Genomic DNA, 7,500 nt, shown 5'->3' on the forward strand with positions numbered 1-7,500 from the left:
CCCTTCTCCCCGCTTTCCCAGGCGGCCCGGGTTACACCCCCGCGGGGGGCTAGGGTCGAAGCCGGCGGGGGAGAGCGAAAGAGAGAGACGGAGAGAGGCAGGGCGAGAGGGGCCGTCGAGACCCCCCCCCTCGGCACCTCCCCCCGAAACCCCTCTCTCTCTGCCCCCGCATTCCCCGGTGCTCCGGGTAACACCCAGGGGGAGAGTCCGGCAGCAGAGCGGGCGCGGGGGCCCTCTCGCTGCTTTTCTTCCCCCCGGTGCCCCGGGCGGACACCGAAGAAGGATGGCGGGAGAGCCAGACGGGGCGGGCCCCCTCGAGCCCCCCTTCGCCCCGCTTTTCCCGGTGGCCCTCGAACGTGGCGACGCGGCACGGAGGACGCCGCGCCCGCCTTCCAGGCAACCCGCTAGAGAAGAAGTCGGCGACCCAGAGCCGGAGGACAGCAGGGGGTACTGGGGCTCCAGCGAGAGGGCGGTACGAGGGTCCCACCGACGGCGACGGAGGCTCCAGCCCCCCCGCCCCCCGAGGCCCGCGCCCCGGAGCGTGCGTGGAGAAGGACCGTCGGGGACGGCGGGGGACCGCAGCGCGCCCCTGCTCGCTCTCGCGACCGTGTTTGGCCCTGCTGAGCCTCGCGGCTTGGCCTGGGTTTTCGGACCCCTGGGTGGGCTGCCGGAGCCGCTCGACCTCGCCCGGCGGAGATCTCAGCCGGCCGGCACACCCACGGCACGGAGGGCCGAGCACGCGCCCGGCCCCCCTTCCCTCAAGGAGGCAAGTCCCAGTCGGCCCCGGGGTCGGGGAACGCAAAGGGGAAGAGGGACCCAAATCCGCCTGAACGCCGGAGGCCCCTGCCGCCGGGGCTCCGGCCCGCGAAGGGCCCTTCCCGTCGCGAAGGTGAGCGCCACATCGATCGGCGGGCGAGCGGGGAGCGGGCCCCCCCTCCCTCCGGGGGGCGCCGACAGTCGGAGTTCGCATCCCGGCCACCGGGCCTGCGCGGCGGGTGCGAGGGGACGACGGGGTCCCCGGAGGCGAAGAGCCGGAAAAGGGGGGGGGCACGGAGGGCCGAGGGCCGCCCCACCTGCCAGCGTGCCCCATTCCCCCCTCGCATGATCGGGTACAACACTCAGATTGGTCCCCCGGGCTCATCTCTGGTTCTCACAGGTTCTGAAAAACCTGTCCTCAGAAATCTCCGCACACCCTTCGGAATGAACTATGTGAAAAATCCAACCGCCAATTTAGCGGGACCAATCTGAAAATCTATCCGACCTCGTGGTTCCCTCGGTCGGCCGAGGGCAGTTTTGGCGACCCCATCCGGACTTCCGTGAGACTGCCGGCCACCAGGTCAACCCGTTACTTTGAATGGGGTTGACCTGGTGGCCGAGCAGGGACTTAGACATTTTTTCAGCCTTTTTCTGGGGTTGACCTGGTGGCCGAGCAGGGACTTAGACATTTTTTCAGCCTTTTCCTGGGGTTGACCTGGTGGCCGAGCAGGGACTTAGAAATTTTTTCAGCCTTTTCCTGGGGTTGACCTGGTGGCCGAGCAGGGACTTAGACATTTTTTCAGCCGTTTTTCCTCCGGGTTGACCTGGTGGCCGAGCAGGGACTTAGACATTTTCTTCAGCCGCTTTTCCTCCGGGTTGACCTGGTGGCCGAGCAGGGACTTAGACGTTTTTTTCAGCCGCTTTTCCTCCGGGTTGACCTGGTGGCCGAGCGTCTCGCCATCCGCGGCCGGAGCGAGAGAAGGACCCCAGGCCAGCCTGCGACACCGCGGCCACGGATCGGGCCCCTGGAAGTCGGAAAAAAATTTTCACCGACCCCAAAAGGGGTGCTGGGGGGACTTCCAGACCACGCTCCCGCTAAAAAAAAAAAAAAAAAAAAAAAACGGAAAAAAGGATCGGGCCCGCCCGAGGCAGGGGAGTCCCCGGGTCAACCCGGAGCCTCTGCCAGAGAAGTCCGCCAGGCCAGCCTGAATCTCCGCGGCCACGGATCGGGCCCCTGGAAGTCTGAAAAAAAATTTCACCGACCCCAAAAGGGGTGCCGGGGGGGCATCCAGACCACTCCCCGGACATAATAAAAAAAAAAAAGAAAAAAACGGAAAAAAGGATCGGGCCCGCCCGAGGCAGGGGAGTCCCCGGGTCAACCCGGAGCCTCTGCCAGAGAAGTCCGCCAGGCCAGCCTGAATCTCCGCGGCCACGGATCGGGCCCCTGGAAGTCTGAAAAAAAATTTCACCGACCCCAAAAGGGGTGCCGGGGGGGCATCCAGACCACTCCCCGGACATAATAAAGAAAAAAACGGAAAAAAGGATCGGGACCACCCGAGGCAGGGGAGTCACCAGGTCAACCCGGAGCCTGCCCCCGCGGGCTGGGGCCGGGCGGACCCCAATGCGCCCCGGTTCCCCTGCCCCGGGCTCGGGGCTTCATTCCCGTCCGGACACCAGGTCAACCCGGAGCCTGCCCCCGCGGGCTGGGGCCGGGCGGACCCCACTGCGCCCGGGTTCCCCTGCCACGGGAAACGGGCTTCATTCCCGTCCGGACACCAGGTCAACCCGGAGCCTGCCCACGCGGGCTGGGGCCGGGCGGACCCCACTGCGCCCGCGGTCCCCTGCCACGGGCTCCGGGCTTCATTCCCGTCCGGACACCAGGTCAACCCGGAGCCTGCCCACGCGGGCTGGGGCCGGGCGGACCCCACTGCGCCCGCGTTCCCCTGCCACGGGCTCCGGGCTTCATTCCCGTCCGGACACCAGGTCAACCCGGAGCCTCCCCCGCGGGCTGGGGCCGGGCGGACCCCACTGCGCCCGGGTTCCCCTGCCACGGGCTCCGGGCTTCATTCCCGTCGGGACACCATGTCAACCCGGAGCCTGCCCCCCCGCGGACAACTCTCCCAGGCCAGCCTGCGACGCCGTGGCCAGGGATCGGACCCCTGGAAGTCTTTAAAAAATTTTTTTCACCGACCCCAAAAGGGGTTCTGGGGGGCATGCAGACCGCTCTCCGGACCCAAAAAAAAAAAAAAAAAAACGGAAAAAAGGATCGGGCCCGCCCGAGGCAGGGGAGTCCCCGGGTCAACCCGGAGCCTCTGCCAGAGAAGTCCCGCCAGCCCAGCCTGAATCTCCGCGGCCACGGATCGGGCCCCTGGAAGTCTGAAAAAAAATTTCACCGACCCCAAAAGGGGTGCCGGGGGGGCATCCAGACCACTCCCCGGACATAATAAAGAAAAAAACGGAAAAAAGGATCGGGACCACCCGAGGCAGGGGAGTCACCAGGTCAACCCGGAGCCTGCCCCCGCGGGCTGGGGCCGGGCGGACCCCACTGCGCCCGGGTTCCCCTGCCACGGGCTCGGGGCTTCATTCCCGTCCGGACACCAGGTCAACCCGGAGCCTGCCCCCGCGGGCTGGGGACGGGCGGACCCCACTGCGCCCGCTTTCCCCTGCCACGGGCTCCGGGCTTCATTCCCGTCCGGACACCAGGTCAACCCGGAGCCTGCCCCCCCGCGGACAACTCTCCCAGCCCAGCCTGCGACGCCGTGGCCAGGGATCGGACCCCTGGAAGTCTTTAAAAAATTTTTTTCACCGACCCCAAAAGGGGTTCTGGGGGGCATCCAGACCGCTCTCCGGACCCAAAAAGAAAAAAAAAAAAAAACCGGAAAAAAGGATCGGGCCCGCCCGAGGCAGGGGAGTCCCCGGGTCAACCCGGAGCCTCTGCCAGAGAAGTCCCGCCAGCCCAGCCTGAATCTCCGCGGCCACGGATCGGGCCCCTGGAAGTCTGAAAAAAAATTTGACCGACCCCAAAAGGGGTGCCGGGGGGGCACCCAGACCACTCTCCGGACATAATAAAAAAAAAGGAAAAAACCGGAAAAAAGGATCGGGACCACCCGAGGCAGGGGAGTCACCAGGTCAACCCGGAGCCTGCCCCCGCGGGCTGGGGCCGGGCGAACCCCAATGCGCCGCGGTTCCCCTGCCACGGGCTCGGGGCTTCATTCCCGTCCGGACACCAGGTCAACCCGGAGCCTGCCCCCGCGGGCTGGGGACGGGCGGACCCCACTGCGCCCGCTTTCCCCTGCCACGGGCTCCGGGCTTCATTCCCGTCCGGACACCAGGTCAACCCGGAGCCTGCACCGCGCGCTGGTGCCGGACGGACCCCGCACCGCCCGGGTCCCCCTGCACCGGGCTCGGGGCTTCATTCCCGTCCGGACACCAGCTCAACCCGGAGCCTGCCCCCGCGGGCTGGGGACGGGCGGACCCCACTGCGCCCGCTTTCCCCTGCCACGGGCTCCGGGCTTCATTCCCGTCCGGACACCAGGTCAACCCGGAGCCTGCCCCCCCCGCGGACAACTCTCCCAGCCCAGCCTGCGACGCCGTGGCAAGGGATCGGACCCCTGGAAGTCTTTAAAAAATTTTTTTCACCGACCCCAAAAGGGGTTCTGGGGGGCATCCAGACCGCTCTCCGGACCCAAAAAGAAAAAAAAAAAAAAACGGAAAAACGGATCGGGCCCGCCCAAGGCAGGGGAGTCCCCGGGTCAACCCGGAGCCTCTGCCAGAGAAGTCCCGCCAGCCCAGCCTGAATCTCCGCGGCCACGGATCGGGCCCCTGGAAGTCTGAATAAAAATTTGACCGACCCCAAAAGGGGTGCCGGGGGGGCACCCAGACCACTCTCCGGACATAATAAAAAAAAAAGAAAAAACCGGAAAAAAGGATCGGGACCACCCGAGGCAGGGGAGTCACCAGGTCAACCCGGAGCCTGCCCCCGCGGGCTGGGGACGGGCGGACCCCACTGCGCCCAGGGTTCCCCTGCCACGGGCTCGGGGCTTCATTCCCGTCCGGACACCAGGTCAACCCGGAGCCTGCCCCCGCGGGCTGGGGACGGGCGGACCCCACTGCGCCCCGCTTTCCCCTGCCACGGGCTCCGGGCTTCATTCCCGTCCGGACACCAGGTCAACCCGGAGCCTGCACCGCGCGCTGGTGCCGGACGGACCCCGCCCCGCCCGGGTCCCCCTGCACCGGGCTCGGGGCTTCATTCCCGTCCGGACACCAGGTCAACCCGGAGCCTGCCCCCGCGGGCTGGGGCCGGGCGTACACCACTGCGCCCGGGTTCCCCTGCCACGGGCTCCGGGCTTCATTCCCGTCGGGACACCATGTCAACCCGGAGCCTGCCCCCCCGCGGACAACTCTCCCAGCCCAGCCTGCGACGCCGTGGCAAGGGATCGGACCCCTGGAAGTCTTTAAAAAATTTTTTTCACCGACCCCAAAAGGGGTTCTGGGGGGCATCCAGACCAGTCTCCGGACCCAAAAAGAAAAAAAAAAAAAAAAACGGAAAAACGGATCGGGCCCGCCCAAGGCAGGGGAGTCCCCGGGTCAACCCGGAGCCTCTGCCAGAGAAGTCCCGCCAGCCCAGCCTGAATCTCCGCGGCCACGGATCGGGCCCCTGGAAGTCTGAAAATTTTTTTTCTTCGACCCCAAAAGGGGTGCCTGGGGGGCATCCCGACCACTCGCCGGCCCAAAAAAAAAAACGGAAAAAAGGATCGGGCCCACCCGAGGCAGGGGAGTCACCAGGTCAACCCGGAGCCTGCACCGCGGGATGGGGCAGGACGGACACCGCTCCGCCCGGGTCACCCTGCCCCGGGTACGGGGGTTCACTCCCGTCCGGACACCAGGTCAACCCTATACTTTCAACGGGTTTACCTGGTGGCCCGTTCGCTTTTCGGCCACCAGGTCAACCCTATACTTTCAACGGGTTGACCTGGTGGCCCGTTCGCTTTTCGGCCACCAGGTCAACCCTATACTTTCAATGGGTTTACCTGGTGGCCGCTTCGCTTCTCGGCCACCAGGTCAACCCTATACTTTCAATGGGTTTACCTGGTGGCCGGTTCGCTTTTCGGCCACCAGGTCAACCCTATACTTTCAACGGGTTTACCTGGTGCCCGTTCGCTTTTCGGCCACCAGGTCAACCCTATACTTTCAATGGGTTGACCTGGTGGCCGGTTCGCTTTTCGGCCACCAGGTCAACCCTATACTTTCAACGGGTTTACCTGGTGGCCCGTTCGCTTTTCGGCCACCAGGTCAACCCTATACTTTCAATGGGTTTACCTGGTGGCCGGTTCGCTTTTCGGCCACCAGGTCAACCCTATACTTTCAATGGGTTTACCTGGTGGCCGCTTCGCTTCTCGGCCACCAGGTCAACCCTATACTTTCAACAGGTTTACCTGGTGGCCCGTTCGCTTTTCGGCCACCAGGTCAACCCTATACTTTCAATGGGTTTACCTGGTGGCCGGTTCGCTTCTCGGCCACCAGGTCAACCCTATACTTTCAACGGGTTGACCTGGTGGCCCGTTCGCTTTTCGGCCACCAGGTCAACCCTATACTTTCAATGGGTTTACCTGGTGGCCGCTTCGCTTCTCGGCCACCAGGTCAACCCTATACTTTCAATGGGTTTACCTGGTGGCCGGTTCGCTTTTCGGCCACCAGGTCAACCCTATACTTTCAACGGGTTTACCTGGTGCCCGTTCGCTTTTCGGCCACCAGGTCAACCCTATACTTTCAATGGGTTGACCTGGTGGCCGGTTCGCTTTTCGGCCACCAGGTCAACCCTATACTTTCAACGGGTTTACCTGGTGGCCCGTTCGCTTTTCGGCCACCAGGTCAACCCTATACTTTCAATGGGTTTACCTGGTGGCCGGTTCGCTTTTCGGCCACCAGGTCAACCCTATACTTTCAACGGGTTTACCTGGTGGCCCGTTCGCTTTTCGGCCACCAGGTCAACCCTATACTTTCAATGGGTTTACCTGGTGGCCGGTTCGCTTCTCGGCCACCAGGTCAACCCTATACTTTCAACGGGTTTACCTGGTGGCCCGTTCGCTTTTCGGCCACCAGGTCAACCCTATACTTTCAATGGGTTTACCTGGTGGCCGGTTCGCTTCTCGGCCACCAGGTCAACCCGGTTCCCGCCCCCGAGGGCTGGGGCCGGCGGACCCCGCTCCTTCCCGGGTACCCCTGCCGCGGAGCCCCGGGCTTAATTGTCCTCCGGCCACCAGGTCAACCCGGTTCCTGCCCCCGCGGGCTGGGGCCGGCGGACCCCGCTCCGTCCCGGGTGCCCCAGCCCCGGAGCCCCGGGCTTAATTGTCCTCCGGCCACCAGGTCAACCCGGTTCCTGCCCCCACGGGCTGGGGCCGGCGGACCCCGCTCCGTCCCGGGTGCCCCAGCCCCGGAGCCCCGGGCTTAATTGTCCTCCGGCCACCAGGTCAACCCGGTTCCTGCCCCCGCGGGCTGGGGCCGGCGGACCCCGCTCCGTCCCGGGTGCCCCAGCCCCGGAGCCCCGGGCTTAATTGTCCTCCGGCCACCAGGTCAACCCGGTTCCTGCCCCCGCGGGCTGGGGCCGGCGGACCCCGCTCCGTCCCGGGTACCCCTGCCGCGGAGCCCCGGGCTTAATTGTCCTCCGGCCACCAGGTCAACCCGGTTCCTGCCCCCGCGGGCTGGGGCCGGCGGACCCCGCTCCGTCCCGGGTGCCCCAGCCCC

The sequence above is a fragment of the Eretmochelys imbricata genome, unplaced genomic scaffold (genome assembly GCF_965152235.1).
Source record: "Eretmochelys imbricata isolate rEreImb1 unplaced genomic scaffold, rEreImb1.hap1 Scaffold_36, whole genome shotgun sequence".
NCBI lineage: Eukaryota > Metazoa > Chordata > Testudines > Cheloniidae > Eretmochelys > Eretmochelys imbricata.